Genomic DNA, 16,421 nt, shown 5'->3' on the forward strand with positions numbered 1-16,421 from the left:
GGCGGAGGTTGCAGTGAACCGAGATTACACCATTGCCCTCCAGCCTGGGCAACAAGAGTGAAACTCCATCTCAAAAAGAAGAAAAAAGAAGAAAGAAATTGCCATTAAAACAAAAATAGAGATGAGGTCTCCCTGTGTTGCCCAGGTTGATCTTGAACTCCTGGGCTCAAGCAATCCTCCCACCTCAGCCTCCTGAACTGCTGAGATTACAGGCGTGAACTATGGCGCCTGGCCTGAAATAGCCATTTTTGTAGGTAAAAAAATGGTGAATATTATCAATTTCAAGTGGTTCAACACACACATATAATGTTATTGTGCTTACCACTGCCTGTCATACTTCCTATATGTATTGGTTCATTGCTTATTTATTGGTTTTTTGTCTGTCTCCTCCACTACAGTATAAGCAGCTTGGGTTGTTCACTTCTAGAGAGTTCCTGGAACAAAGAGACATACACAGATTATATGCTGTAAACTTCCATTTACCACCCAGCCTTTTGACAAATTAAGCTCGTTAAATTGCTCTCTGCTAGTCACACTGGTATTTTTGAAGCCAAACTCTTTTACTTCTTATCAAGATTCATACTCTTTTGCTCTAGGGATTTCATTTTGGAGATCCTCCCATCCCTCTTATTCTGTCTTCTCTTTCAGATTGTTTGATTATGGGATCAAACTGCAATTTCCTCTGACCTTCTGAGAACTGTGTACCCATTTAGAACCCACATCAGAGCCTTTCCAGAATGGTTTTCCTTGGGCATTTTAATCCCCGCTGTGAAAGACATTCTCGGACTCACTGGCTCCAGAGACTCCAGTACTTCGGCTTCAACAACCAGTTCTTCCTGGTAGGTCAGAATTAAATCTAGGAGAGAAGTTACTTTTGTTTCTTCCTCTTCCTCCTGCAAAATAAAATTATTAGTAAGACAAGGTCAAAAATGCATGTTCTGCTTTTAGAGAAATTAGATTTCCAGCAGAAATGCAGAGAGCTAAGTTCCCATTACATCTTTGACTTGCAAATATGTCAATTTTGTGATTTTTTAAAATGTGCACCCCATGTTTATTGCAGTGCTGTTCACAATAGCCAAGACATGCAATCAACCCAAGTATTCATCAACAGACAAATGGATAAAAGAGAATGTGGTATATATACAAAACGGAATGCCATTCGGCCATTAAAAAGAATGAAATCCTGTCATTCACTCAAGATGGATGGAACTGGAGGACACTATGTTAAGTGAAATAAGCCAGGCACGGAAAGTTCAACACCTCATGTTCTTACTCATATGTAGAAATTTTAAAAAGTTTACTTAGATATAAAAAGCAGAACAGAGGTTACTAGAGGCTGGGAGGGGTAGCAGAAAGGCAAGGACAGGGAGACATTTGTTAAAGAATACAAAATTACAGCTAGACAGGAGGAACAAATCTAGTGTTTTATAGCACTGTAGGATGACTAAACAATGTATTATATACTTTATTTTAATTTTTGAGACAGAGTCTTGCTCTGTTGCCCAGGCTGGAGTGCAATGGTGCGCTCTCAGCTCACTGCAACCTCTGCCACCTGGGTTCAAGCGATTCTCCTGCCTCACCTTCCTGAGTAGCTGGGCTTACAGGTGAGCAGCACCACACCCGGCTAATTTTGTATTTTTAGTAGAGACGGGGTTTCAGGATCTTGGCCAGGCCGGTCTTGAACTCCTGACCTCGTGATCCACCCACCTCGGCCTCCCAAAGTGCTGGGATTACAGGCGTGAACCACCGCATCCGGCTATATACTTTCAAATACCTAGTAGAGATGGTACTGAATGTTCCCAAGAGAAAGAAGCAATAAATGTTTGAGATGATGGATATGTCCTCATCTGATCACTACACATTGTAAGTATCAAAACATCAGTATGTACTCCCTAAATATGTATAATTATCATGTGTCAATTAAAAATAATTTTTAAAGAATCAGTATAATACCATCAGAGAGTTTTAGAAACAGGAAAAAAATTTGTCCATAATTTCCCTTTCACCCTAGCACAATTTCTGACATTTCTGTATTTTTCTACATAAATATATAATTTTGCAGTTGAAAATAGTATAGTATAAAATTTTGTATCTTATTTTATTCACTTATCATCATAAGGTTTTCTTCATGTTATCACATGGGTTCCCAACTACACAATGGCTGCAGAATATTCTGTCAAGTGGTTAGAACCTAATTTGATAAACTAGTCCCCTAAAATTATTGTTTCTCATTTTTAATCACTATAGTATTCCTTTTTGCATTTGGCTTTTTTCCTGCCTTTGGATTATTTTATTAGGATAAAGTCCCACACCTGAGATTATTGAGCTCAAGGACAGAAACAGAGGAGACAAGGCTCCTAACACTGGGTGGCAGGCTGCTTCCCACAGACTGAACCCTATGACTACTGCAGCACTATTCACAATAGCCAAGATATGCAATCAACCAGAGTCTCCATCAACAGATGAATGGATAAGAAAATGTGGTACACAGACGCAATGGGGTACTCTTTAGCAATAACAAGGAATGAAGTTCTGTTATTCGTGGCAGCAGGGGTGGAGCTGGAGGACACTGTGTTAACTGGAATAACACCACGACGGTGACCAGAAGTGAAACCAGTCTCATCCTCTTTGCGGCTCCTTTCCTGACACGCCTCAGCTGCCTCACCTCTGTTCTCAGCTCCTCACAGGGCAGCCCAGGTGAGCAGTTTTTGACTCTGTCCTATCCTGAAGTGGCCACAGGGACAGTGCCTGGCATCTGCCACGGACTGTTGAGGGGCAATGAAGAAGTGGTCGGCACAGAGGTAGGACTGTTTATCCGTGAGGGCCATGGCCAGCAGCAGCCCAGCTGCCAAGAGCACCTCTCGGCAGGTGAGGCCTCTCCTGCTGTCCTGGGGCTTCTGTTCCATGTTGACCTCCTCTGTAATTTCCTTCCAGGTGCACCTTCTCCCAGCTAAGGTCTCCACCCAGGTACCTGGTCAGTCTGTGCTCTGGTTGACCCCCAGGGACTGGTTTGGAAGCATCCTGGGATTCTGCAACAGTTTTCCATGGAGGCTTCCACTTCCTCCTCTTGTCCAGTCTACTCTCCACACAGTGAACAGGATTGTTTTTCTGCTGCCCCACAGCCCGTAGCCATGCTGGCCCTGCACCCACCCGCCGCTCCAGGCCTGCATGCAGCCTCTGTGGTCTTTTTAGGAATAGGTTAATCAGAGTTCCGTCTTACTTGGCTGATGCTACTATACTTACTTACATCATGTCAGGTCTTTCCAAGCCATTTGACAGTGGATAGAATGTTCAGTCACCAATATGACAATGCTTAGGGCTTTCCCCAACGAATGCATGCAAAGAATATAACTTGAGTTCCTAATTATACTTGATTTAAAGTGTTGTTTGAGTGCCAGGCTGCAAATGGGTGAAGAGTAGGAATTAAGGGCCTGGATTTGGAGTCAGACATACTCATTTTTTAATCCTACTGCTCCTGTGTGTTATTAGTCAGAAAAACAGAGATCAAGCCAGTAATTTCACAGAAAAGAGCTTAATAGAGGGAATTGGTTAAATTGGTATTGAAGACAAAAGGGGGACAGTGGGCCACCAAAGAGATCATAACTTTAGGAAGCAGCTACTGCCCCTGGGATGTTGGGAATAACTAAGTTCCTCTTCAAAGACTCAACTTCCTGGTCATAATTTGCAACATTATAAATCGCTACCATCTTCTTCTCTCCCCCTCTTTCTTTTTCCTCCTTTTCCTGAAAATTGTGCATTTACCCTGTTTGGAAAAGTTTAAGTCTTAGCCAATCGCAATCAGCTTAGATTGTGTGGTCCAACCCCAGCCAATAGGGGAAGGACACAGAAACAGGAACTGCTTTAGGGATAAAAATCCCTTATCTCCTTTGTTCAGTGTGCTCTTGCAATTGTTACGGACACAAGCGGCACCCTTCTGCAGAAGTAAAGTTGCCTTGCTGAGAAGCTCTCTGTCTGAGTGCTGGTTCTTCTTTCTGGCACTGAGCACTTGTTTCCAAAAAGGGCAAGGGGAACGAAGAGAAGAGGATGAGGTTATTAGAACCTAGAGGCTTAGGGTAGAAATTCTTTGTAATTGGGACCTGGATTTCTGGGGAGTAGGTGCCAGTGGACTGGAGCTGGTATTTCTGAGTTCATTCTGGGAGGGCAGAAAATGACTGCTGATTGGATAAAGAAAATGTAGTACATATACACCATGGAATACTATGCAGCCTGAAAAAATAATGAGATCATGTCTTTTGCAGGAACATGGATGGATTAGTATCCTTAGGAAACTAATGCAGTAATAGAAAATCAAATACCACATGTTCTCCCTTATAAGTGGGAGCTAAATGATGAGTACTCATGGACACAAAGCAGGGAACAACAGATACTGGGGCTTCCTTGAGGGTGGAAGGTGGGAGGATGGAGAAGAGCAGATAAGGAACTATTGCATACTAGGTTTAGTACCTGGATAATGAAATAATCTGTACAACAAGCCCTCTGACATGAGTTTACCTATATCACAAACCTGCACATGTACCCTCAAACATAAAATAAAAGTTTAACAAGAGAGAAAACAGCTGTTGCTGAGGTGAAAAACCATTATTGAGATGATACAGACAGAAACAGGAGGCAAACAGGAGGGAACAAGTCTCCTCTCCCTCATCCAGCCTCAATGTCCTTCTGGCATGCCAACAAAACACCAGCCAGCTGACCATACAGAAATGTGGTTTGCAGAATCCCCACCTCGGCATCACAAAGCACAGTACAAAAGGGCGGGTTTGCAACAGAAAGAAAATGGCTTAATGACCTTAGGTAAATTACATAGCCTCTCTAAGCTTCAATTCCTATACCTGTATAAGGGGGAGAAATACCTCCTCTCAAGGTTATCGTAAGGATTAAGTGAGATAATGGATACAGATTGCTCAATAAGAACATTGAAAGTAGCTGCAGATCTATGTCCCTGATACCCCATCTTTAGCCTCAACATGGCAGCCAGAGGGAGATAAGGATAGGGAGAAAGATGGAAAGAGGAGAGAAGAGCAAGTAGGAGAAGGAGGAGGGAAGAATGGAAAGAATGCAAGAGGTACTTGGGACCACCATCAGAGAGAAGGGCAAAAGGCCTGTGGACCAGTCCCTGTCTCTCCAGGAAGGCTTTCCCCATTTTGAACAAATTACATGCTCCAGGTGCTTTTAATGACATCTGGGGTTGTTGTGATTTCTGCAAAATCAAGAGAACTAATAAGAGTAGCTGGAGGTATGTGATCATTTTCTAAAAAGTTGAAGGCTCAGTGGTTTGGCAAAAGATGGCAGCAGGAGGTCTTAATGAGTTAGACCACAAATTAATCTTGCCTTGTTTCTCCTCTAACTGTCGTTTCCCCTGTATCTTTGGCTGACTCTAGCAGCTATTCAACTGTGTAATTAAGTCCTTCTAAGAGAGCCGAGAAGCTGGGTCAGTACTATATGTTCTAGTGATCACTGGCTATCAAGGTAAAGCTTGAATTGATATTTCGAGCAGTTATCAAATGCATGCTGCCTCATTTTCATAGAAACTGGCAACTGAAAATGCTGCTGGTATTCAGAACCCCACCGCCATAAACAAGTCCAAGGAGGGATAAAATCCAGAGCTAGCCTGATGCCTCCAACAATATTTCTCAAACTCTTAGGTTGGTGTAAAAGTAATTGAGGTTTTGGACTGTGAAATCTAAATCATTATAAGTAGGCTCAAACACATCTCTATTAATCAAAATAGAAACCATTACAATCAACACTTTTTTGCTAATGAGAAATAAGTTTATGTCTGTAGCATAAAAATGTGTGCTTTGGGATTAGACAAACTCTCGGAAAGCATTTTCTACATCTTGCTGGTTGTGGAAGCATTTTCCCTGCAAAAAGTTGTCGAGATGCCTGAAGAAGTGATTGGTTGGTGAGAGGTCAGGTGAATATGGCACATGAGGCAAAACTTCACAGCCCAATTCGTTCAACTTTTGAAGCGCTGGTTGTATGAAGTGCAGTCGGGCATTGTTGTGGAGAAGAATTGGGCCCTTTCTGTTGACCAATGCCGGCTGCAGGTGTGGCAGGTTTTGGTGCATCTCATTGATTTACGTGTTTTTTTTCTTTCTTCCAGAAAGCTGTAATGAATCAGACTGGCAGCAGACCACCAAACAGTGACCACGACATTTTTTTGATGCAAGTTTGGCTTTGGGAAGTGCTTTGGAGCTTCTCTTCTCGGTCCAACCACTGAGCTGGTTTGTTGCTGGCTGTTGAATAAAATCTACTTTTCACTGCATGTCAAAATCCAATGGACAGATGGTTCATTGTTGTTGCATAGACTAAGAGAAGATGACACTAAAAACGATGATTTTTAAAAAATTTTTGCTCAGCTCATGGGGCACCCACTTATCGAACTTTTTCACCCTTCTAATTTTCTTCAAATATCGAGCAACCATAGAATGGTTGGCATTGAGTTCTTCCGCAACTTCTCATGTAGTTGTAAGAGGATTGGCTTTGATGGTTGTTCTCAATTGGTCATTGTTAACTCCCAGTGGGCAGCCACTACACTCCTCATCTTCAAGGCTCTCCTCTCCTTTGCAGAGTTTCTTGACCTACCATTGCACTGTACATTCATTAGCAGTTCCTGGGCCAAGCGTGTTGTTGATGTTGCGAGTTGTCTCCGCTGCTTTATGACCCATTTTGAACTCGGAAAAGAAAATTGCTCAAATTTGCTTTTTGTCTAACATCATTTCCATAGTCTGAAATAAACATAAAATAAACAGCAAGTAATAAGTCATTAGGAAAAAAAAAACATAAAGCAAGAAATGCGCATTAAAATGATGTATAACATAACCACATTTAAGAATGTATTCCAATATCAAACGGCAGATTTCAACAAGGCAAAAACCACAATTACATTTGCACCAGCCTAATGGCTAGGAATGAGAAAAACAGACAGGATAAAATATAATCTAAGAAATGGAAAATGTTACTGTTCACTCTATTCCACCTGGACAGGAAGAATCTTCACATCGCACTTGGAGGTGTGCCCCTTTGCCTTTATCCTTATTTCCTTCCTGGAGATTGTATATAAATTCCTTATAGGGAAAAAGAGCCACTTTCTGAAAGTGTAAATTGAAATGTGCTGGCTGTATAAACTTATCAAATTAGTATTGCTGTTGGAGGAAATCTTAATTAAAAGGTTGCTTTGAAATAAGGAAGTGCAATAAAACATTTTCATTTTGTTTGCCTTCACACCAGCCACATTCACTTTTATGATCTAATTTTTATTTTTCTTATTTAATGGATGACATTAGATTTGTCTTCCCAGCAGGTTCATTTTCAAAAAGTTAATGAAGTCAAGCTAAGCATATATGGTAGATCATAAGGATTTCTGCTTACAGTCACCAATATCCCATAGTCTTGTATTCCACTTTCTGTTTGGGGTCACAAGGGGATTTATCAGAAAAATGAATTCCTATTTCTAAATGCAGAGGACACAGCCATGTCCTCTGATTCATGTATTATAAAATCACTTGGGAAGTATCAGAATTACAGAGGCAACAGACCCTGTCCATCTTCTCCCAATGAGTAAATTTGCCATGAGATGAGAGTTTTTGTGGTTTTACATAATAAAGAGTTGAACAAAAGAAAGATTTGATCTGTGAGAATCAAAACTCGAGAATTTTTAAATTAGTGTGTAGTCACTCAGTCTTATTAGGGGTTAGGGATCAGCGTTTTAAGCATTTGTTGAAGACTGGTAACATTTAACTTTTTATAAAATCTTTTTCTTTGTTTAAAGGTGAGACTTGACCCTTCTTTTCTCACGTGAGGCTTCTTATGGAAAGAGCATGGGATCTGCGGTCTAAAGGCCTTGGTTAGTCTGCTATTTCCAGCCAAGATGGAGTAACAGGAATGAGATTTAAAATTCCTACCTGAAACAACCACAAAACTAGGGGGAAAAAAATGAAAGAATGTTTTTCAAAACATGGAAAATAGGAAACAGAGTTCTGTGACACTTGAGAGATGGTAAAAAATGAAGTGAGCCTTACAATCGATAGACTCACTGCAATTCTAAGTAAAATCTCAGAAATTTTTAAATAGAAATTGACAAGCTGATTTTAAAATTTGTACGGAAATGCAAAGGACCAAAAATAGTCAAAACAACTTTGAAAAAGAACAGCAAAGTTGGAGGGCTTATCTGCCTGATTTCAAAACTATTTATTATAATGCTACAGTAATCAGTATGGTATTGGAATAAAAATAAACAAATAGATCAATGGAACAGAATAGAGATTTTAATAATGGAGTTACGTATATCTGGTCAATTGACAGTCAACAAAAGGGCAAAGGAAATTCAGGGGAGAAAGGATAGTCTTCAACAAGTGGTGCTGAAAAAAAAATAGATATCTATTTGAAAAAAAAGTAAATAAATTTTAAAAACTCCAATACACATCTCACATCATATAAAAAATTAATCAGAATAAATCATAGACCTAAAAGCAAATCCAAAACTACAAAACCTTTAGAAGAGCATATAGGAGAAAATCCTTGTGACCTTGGGTTACAAAGACTTGTTAGATACAGAACTAAAAACGTGATCCAGAAAACGTTTTTGATAAATTGGACGTCATTAAAATTTGAGGCCGGGTGCGGTGGCTCAAGCCTGTAATCCCAGCACTTTGGGAGGCCGAGATGGGCGGATCACGAGGTCAGGAGATCGAGACCATCCTGGCTAACACGGTGAAACCCCGTCTCTACTAAAAAATACAAAAAACTAGCCGGGCGAGGTGGCGGGCGCCTGTAGTCCCAGCTACTCGGGAGGCTGAGGCAGGAGAATGGTCTAAACCCGGGAGGCGGAGCTTGCAGTGAGCTGAGATCCGGCCACTGCACCCCAGCCTGGGCGACAGAGCAAGACTCTGTCTCAAAAAAAAAAAAAATTTGAAACACCCATTCCTCAAAAGACACTATTAAGAGAATGAAAAGGAAATCTACAGAATGAAAGGAAATATTTGAAAAATCACATATCTGATAAAATATTTTTATACAAATATATAAGGAATTCATGAACTCAATAATAGGCCAACGAACAACCCAATTTTTTAAATGGGCAAAAGATTTGAATAGACCTTCACTAAAGAAGATATTTGAATGACTGATAGGCACATGAAAATCTGTTCAACATCATTAATCATTATGGAAATGCAAATTAAAATCACAATGAGATATTACTACCTATTACAGTGTCCAAAGTGGAACAGACTAAACATACTAAGTATTGGCAAGGATGTGGAGAAACTGAAATTCTCATACATGCTGGTACAACCACTTTGGGAAAATCGTTTAGCTGTTTGTGAAAAATCTAAACATACACTGATCTAATAATGCAGACATTCAGTTTTTAGATTTTTATCCCAAAGAAATGAAAACTTAGGTCTGCTGCAAGTATTTTCACATCACTGTTTATAGAAGCTTTATTCATTCTAGCCCCAAAGTAGAAATAATCTAAATGTCCATCATCAAGAGAATGAATAGTGGCATACCCATGTAAAGACATATGCTCTAACAATAAAATGGAATAATACACAAAACAACATGAATGAATCTCATAATTATGCCAAATAAAGCCAGACAAAAATGTATATATGCTGTATGTTTCCATTTATATAAAATTTGTATAAAATGAAAACTGTAGTGAAAGCAGATCAGTGGTTTCCTGGGGATGGCAGCGTGGGGGTGGAGATTGGGGGATTCCAAAGGGGCATGAGGAAATGGATGGGATAAAGGATATGTTCATTATCTTGATTGCGGTGCTGGTCTCATGGGTTTATACTGTCAAACTGATCAAAGATCAAATTTTGTATTTTAAATATGTGCATGCAGTCTATTGTATGTCAATTATACTTCAATAAAGTTGTTTAAGATAAAGGTCTGTCTTCAAGTCACAGTTGTGTAATCTCAAGTGTTTTCACCTCTCTGCACCTGAGTTCCCTCAAGGGTCAAACGAGAATAACACACACCTCACAAGGTTGCTATGCCAGGCGAGATCTTGTAGCAACAACCCCGAAAAAAGCACTAAATCAATGCCATGAAGAGTGTCTTGTCTTCCCTGTAAGGAACTTAATTTTCTGATTGATCCCTCAGCAGAATGGCGGTGTTCCCTCTCTAGGTCATCCCTTTTATCTTCAGAAATCAAAGAACATGACTTTTGAAGCTAGAGTCCTTAGATCTCTTAAATGCCTTTAGAAACAACGTTAGATTGGGAAAAAATGAGAACGCACAGGAAATTAAAAAGCAACAGCATAAGCATCTGTAGCTTTGTTGAGCACTTGTGAAAACTGGGCTTGCCCTACCTTCAAGGGACACAATAAATTTAAGCCATCTGGCCTATGTGTAACCCCTGCACACACACATGAATATACGTATCATATTCATATGATACACAATTATGAAGGGAAAATAATTATAAAAAATAAACCACAGCCGAGCAAGGTGGCTAATGCCTGTAATCCCAGCACTTTGGGAGGCTGAGGCGGGCAGATCACGAGGTCAGGAGTTCAAGACCAGTCTGGTCAACATAATGAAACTCCATCTCTACTAAAAATACAAAAATTAGCCGGGCGTAGTGGTGCATGCCTGTAATCCCATCTACTCCAAAGGCTGAGGCAGGATAATCGCTTGAACTAGGGAGACAGAGGAAGATCGCGCCACTACACTTCAGTTTGGGCAACAGAGTGAGACTTTGTCTTAAATAAATAAATAAATAAAACACATATGCTTTAGAGTCAGACCTTGAATCAGATCCTGACTCACTGACTTCGTGACACCTTGGACAGCTCCCTCAATCGTGCTGAGCCTCAGTTTCCTCACTTGTAGAACACTATCCTGGAGTAAGAAACTGGATAAAACAAACAAAACCATGTAAAATACCTAGGACAGTACCTGGCACAGGAGGGTGCTCAGTGAAACAGCTTTCCTGAGGTAACACCAGATTGTGATCACACTTGAATTCAAACCTCCTGGTCCCAGGTCAATAATTTTTCTATTATCCTCTGTTGCTGGTTTACCTGGGTAGTCTGTGGCAGAGGGGCAATTAGATACCAGGTGTCTTAACTCTCAGTCTGGTGTTGCTGCCACTGCACAAGGTCATTTTTAAAAATCATCACTAATGAGAATCTATTAATTAGGGGGAAATGGTACCTAGAGATGTAATCATACTAGTTGAGGGACCAGGGAAAATCCCTTTGGACCCTATTCCAGTGCTACTAATTACTACCAGGTCAGTCCCCAGTGTGAAACCTGTGTCTCCACTGGCCATTCCCTGTTTGCTACTGTGCCTGCAGCAGAACCCTTTCCAGAACTTTCTACCTGGAAACCGCATCACCCTCCCCCACCCCCGCCACCCCCGCCACCCCCGCACTGGACTGGGCGGGATGTTGGGAGTACATAATTGTTGTTGTGGCGGCCCTCAACCACAAGATGGCAGCACACGACTCTCTTCTTTCAGAAAAGAAATCTGCAGCAGCGGAATTTTGCAACCCGGCACGTTTCAATTAAGATGAAAATATATTTTTAAAAGTTGCCTCTGTCACCCTTCAAATGGTAAGCATAAACCAAAGAACACAAAAGGAGACGCTAAGGCATGAGGATTAGGGATGAAGGGAAGACTGGAGTAGACAGACCCTGTAGAGGTGCTTGGAAGCTGTAGGATTTGCCTTCTTGGTATTTGCACAAGGTCTTGTTGCTGCTTTCTTCTTTGTTCACATCCTTGCCAGAGCTCAGAACTCCAAAATGAACTGTTCTAGGGGTCTCTGCCCTTGATCGAGTCTATCTGATCCTTGACCAGGCTTTAAAATTATGAATTCCTCAATATCCATAAAGATGTGTGTGTATTCCTTATTTCTTTTCCCATAATATCAAGGGCACGGGGTTTTTTTGTTGTTGTTTTTTACATGTCTCTGCATGTTCTCTGCTGCTGCACGTCCACTTCAGACATCATTCATTGTTGTGGTTATGCCGATATCAGGAGACAGTGTGGATTTTAATCTCCATCCCACCTCAGACACACCAAGGTCTGAGCTAAAGTAGTCTTGGCTACCCTCAGCACCTCAGGCCCAGGTAGCCCTCTGCTGACAGGTTCTCATCTTCTTTCCAAGTTCTTCCTTTTCACCTGGAATGTAAACACCTCTGAAGGGCAGAGTGGCACCTAAAGCATTTTAAATTCCTTGGGAGCTCATAAATTTTTTTTTTTTTTTTTGAGATGGAGTCTCGCTCTGTCACCCAGGCTGGAGTGCAGTAGTGTGATCTCGGCTCACTGCAAGCTCCACCTCCTGGGTTCATGCAATTCTCCTTCCTCAGCCTCCCGAGTAGTTGGGATTGCAGGCATGGACCACCACATCTGGCTAAATTTTTTGTGTTTTGTTTTTGTATAGATGGGGTTTCACCATGTTGGCCAGGCTGGTTTCAAACTCCTGACCTAAGGGGATCTGCCTGCCTCGGCCTCCCAAAGTGCTGGGATTACAGACGTGCGCCACCACACCTGACTGATTTTTGTATTTTTAGTAGAGTTGGGTTTTGCCATGTTGGCCAGGATGGTCTCAAACTTCTAACCTCAAGTGATCCACCAGCTTGGCCTCCCAAATGTGGGGATTTCATAAACCTCATGTTTCAAGCAAAAGAATATTTTGATTACCTAAAGTAACTAGAAGCTCTGCGCTTAAATTGGGAATCACCATCTTTCCCATTAGGTCTTGAGGAAATGTGATACAGATGCATAGACGAATAATCGGAATATAAACACTTGAGGGAGTGGGGAGAGTCGGTTAGTGATGATTCCTAGTGCAGAAGTGAGCAGGCGTTAGCTAGGCTTAGGTGGAGGGGGGCGCTGGGGTGAGGAAAGACATTCTCCTCAGAGAGCAGTACCTGATGGGTGGAAGTGAGAAACAACAAAATGCAAGCAAGCAACCACAGGCAGCTCTGTCCTGCGAGAGAGTGAAGCGCGGAGGAGAGTCAGTAATGGAGAGGCTCTTGCCATAGGCAATATTGGTCACAGGGTGCCTTGTACGCCATTCCAAATGGCTGGGGCTCCTGCTCTAGGTGATGGATGGTCGCTCAAGGGTTTGACGAAGACAGTTCATATTTCAAACAGATTGCTGAACCCTTAAGGTGGAGGAGATATTTCGGAAGGCCGTTCCTGTAAGTAGGAAAACCACTGGGGGCACTGTTGCAGTAATGCAGGAAGGAGACAAAAGGGGTCAGAGCCAGGGTACGGGACAAGATACAGAGGGGCATTTAGGAGCCCACTCAGGAGGACCCCATCAACTGGTTGGATGTAAAGTGTCAAGGGTGGCTTCAAAGTTTCTAGCTTAAAGAACTGAGGAGATGATGGCATCACCACCTGAAATAGAGACTTTTAAGGAAGAGTTGGTTTAGAAGGGAACCCTGGTGATGAAAATGGTTTTGTGTATGCTGAGACAGAGGTGCTTGGAGGACCTCTAGGTGGGGTGACCAGCAGGCAGGTAGAATACACAGCAGAAGCCTGAGAGAGGGCTTGGGCTTGGGACGTTGATTTGGGAGACACCAATGGTTGGGTGCAGTTAAAACCAGGAGAGTGAATGCAATTGCCCCAGAAGCAGGTGAAGAGGGTGGTCAAGGAGAAAACTCTGGGAACATCAACATTTACGGGATAAGCAGCAGAGAGAAGCTGTTGGGAAGAGAAGTCCATAAAGGAGAGGGAGAAGGAATGTCAGAGAGGTATAAAGAGAGGCAGAAAGTGTTGCCCTAGACACCAAGTGACTAGAGACCCTCGAGAGGATGGAGCCCACAGTTTCAAATACCGCAGAGAGACCCAGCAAGGTGAAGACTGAAAACTCTCCATGGGATGTGGCAGTGAAAAGGCCGCAGAAGTCAGAGGGGAATGGACTGAAGAGTGAACGGAAGCTGAGGAAGGAGAGATGGGGAGAGCAATTACATTCTGCATGGCGCTGGATGGGAAGAGGAGAGAGGTGGGTGATGGGGTGGGGCTGCTGAGGTAGAGCTAGTGGGGTGGGGACTGGGCAGGGTTCAGCTGGGTACGGGACAAAGGAAGCTCTTTTGTTGTGTTTATGGGATTGTTTAGAACAGGAGGGCCCTCTACACATTTGTGGACTGAGGGGGAAGAAACGAGTAGAGTGTGATAAATTGAAGGCGTAGGAGGAAGATGCAGAGGCGTGGTCCAAAGAGGGCTAGGGGAGGCACAGGGGAGGTGCATGGGCTTTGCAGGAGGGTGTGAGCCTTGTCCCGAGACTGGAGGGAAGACCATCAGGCTGGGTGGATGGGCAGGGATGACTTTGTTAAGTGAGAGGGCGGGAAGTGGACTCTGCAAGAGAGCAGGTGAAACAAGATTAGAGGTGGGAGACCTTGGAGAACCGTGTAGCCTGGTGGCCACCAGCGCCGGCTCTGGAGTCAGGCTGACCTAGATTGCAGTGCCAGCTCCACCACTTACCAGCCATTTGGCCTTGGGCAAACTATCTGATCTTTCTAAGGACTCAGTTTCCCTATAAAATGGGGATGATAAGAAGACCTCCCTCAGAAGATTATTGCGAGAACTGAATGAGATTCCATGCATTCTCTGAAGGAGATTGACAATGATAAAGACCGTGCAGCAAATCGAGGAGCTAAATATGCCAGACAGATTCACGGTCTGAACAGTTAATATGTCTTTCAATTGCCTCCCACAAGACTGAAAATAACTTGGGGGTAGGGGTCATATGTCTCGCTTTTCTTGGTCTTCCCGGCATTCAGTGCAATGCCTGCTTCATCAAGGGCTCTCAGTCATGTTTGTTAAATGACTGACTAAATGAATTGCACAGTCAACCCAACCATAGCTCCAGCTCCCAACTGCCAGACTGTGCACTTCCCATTCTACCGCACTACCTTTCTTGGTCGAGCCTTAACTTCTCTGTTTACCAACACTGTTACGCTATTTGTGATTACTAAAGAGTAACACTTCCTTGAATTGGTCACTATATTTTGGTTCTGGAAGTGCAAAAGCACATTATTGTTTATCATGGAAGTCAGGTGATCTAGTTCTGCTAGTTAATTGATTAATTAACTAATAATTAATTAATTAACTAATAATTAAGTTAATTAATTCCTAAGAATTAAAAGGAAAGGAGAGGATGATTTATTGCTGGAGAGGCTTCTCTAAGTGTTTTTATGGCCATTTTCATCCTGTGTGTGACTGAGCTTTAGCATGGTGACCAGGTTAAGGATCTGGATGCCAGAAAAGCCACACCTGGGCCTGGTGGGGCAGAGGAAGGGCTGCTGCAGCTGTGGAGCCAGAGCTCTCAGGCCTCAGCGGTTTCAGGTGCCCCAACCAAGTGAGAGCCAGAGTGGGCGCTTGGCTGCTGAAGGAAGGTCAAGACATGAATAATGGAGGCCACAGGCACACCTTCTAGAGCTGTGTCTGCTTGCTATGCTTTTCAACCTTGGCCACCCCGCCTTAAAAAACAAAACAAAACAAAACAAACAAAATAAAACACCTGTAAAAACATGAAAAGACCCAACATCTCCTTCCTTGCCCATCTCTCTCTCCTCTGCACCCTCAGATGAAATGCAGCAATGCAGCTGAAGTGCTCCCACAAATGTTGAGGTACAGGGGAGCCGGCAAGTCAGTGTGCAACCGAGGCAAAACAAGGAACTTGGAAGAGCCATAAACTGCACACTACTCCCTCCTCAGATAACCCCATGCTTAGCAAAGGAACCACTGCAAGTAGAGATGGAGTTTATAAGGATTAAATTTCCTTCTCCCCCAAGCCCCCAATCGCAAAAAGACAACTTCCTGGGGTTCTTCCTACCAAACGACTCCCTTCTGACCACCAGAGGTCAGGCTGCAGTTAGGAACAGGCAGTAGGTCCCCAAAGGAGAGCTCCGGCCTACTTCCTCCCAGGCTCTATGGGGCACGCCTGGAGCTCCCCCAGACTCACCCAAGCTCGCCCAGCAGGGGCCTGTGGGATTCCTTTCTCCTCTGTAATTGACACGGGCAGGCACACCAGCAGCTGCCTGGAGTGTGAGAAACTGAAGGTGCAGAAGAAAGATGAAGAGACATCTAAGAGGGCTGGAGGAGGCGCCGCGGAGGAGAATGAGCTTCCTGAATGAGTCATCCCCCACTTCCACTTAGTAGGTTTAAGAACCACTCACCTAAGAATCCCGCGAAGCCGGGAGCTGATTAAAAAGCAGATTCAGCCGGGCGCGGTGGCTCACGCCTGTAATCCCAGCACTTTGGGAGGCCGAGACGGGTGGATCACGAGGTCAGGAGATCGAGACCATCCTGGCTAACGCGGTGAAACCCCGTCTCTACTAAAAAATACAAAAAACTAGCCGGGCGATGTGGCGGACGCCTGTAGTCCCAGCTACTCCGGAGGCTGAGGCAGGAGAATGGCGTGAACCCG

The 16,421-nt window shown here is 43.1% G+C and overlaps 1 long non-coding RNA gene across 2 annotated transcripts in view; it reads right to left on the reverse strand.

The window, feature by feature from the left end:
- LOC105481934 (uncharacterized) overlaps positions 1 to 16,077 on the reverse strand; it is a 35,691-nt gene extending 19,614 nt beyond the window's left edge. The window contains exons 1-3 of one of the 2 annotated variants that reach the window (XR_011625363.1): positions 15,957 to 16,077; positions 792 to 893; positions 321 to 434 (exon numbers count right to left, since the gene is read on the reverse strand). This is a non-coding gene — a long non-coding RNA (uncharacterized lncRNA). Of the gene's footprint in view, positions 1 to 320; positions 435 to 791; positions 894 to 15,956 lie in introns of those variants that run through there. The other variant, XR_011625364.1, reaches the window with a different exon arrangement.
- Positions 16,078 to 16,421: the final 344 nt, after the last annotated feature.

This window comes from Macaca nemestrina, chromosome 7 (assembly GCF_043159975.1).
Source record: "Macaca nemestrina isolate mMacNem1 chromosome 7, mMacNem.hap1, whole genome shotgun sequence".
Lineage (NCBI taxonomy): Eukaryota > Metazoa > Chordata > Mammalia > Primates > Cercopithecidae > Macaca > Macaca nemestrina.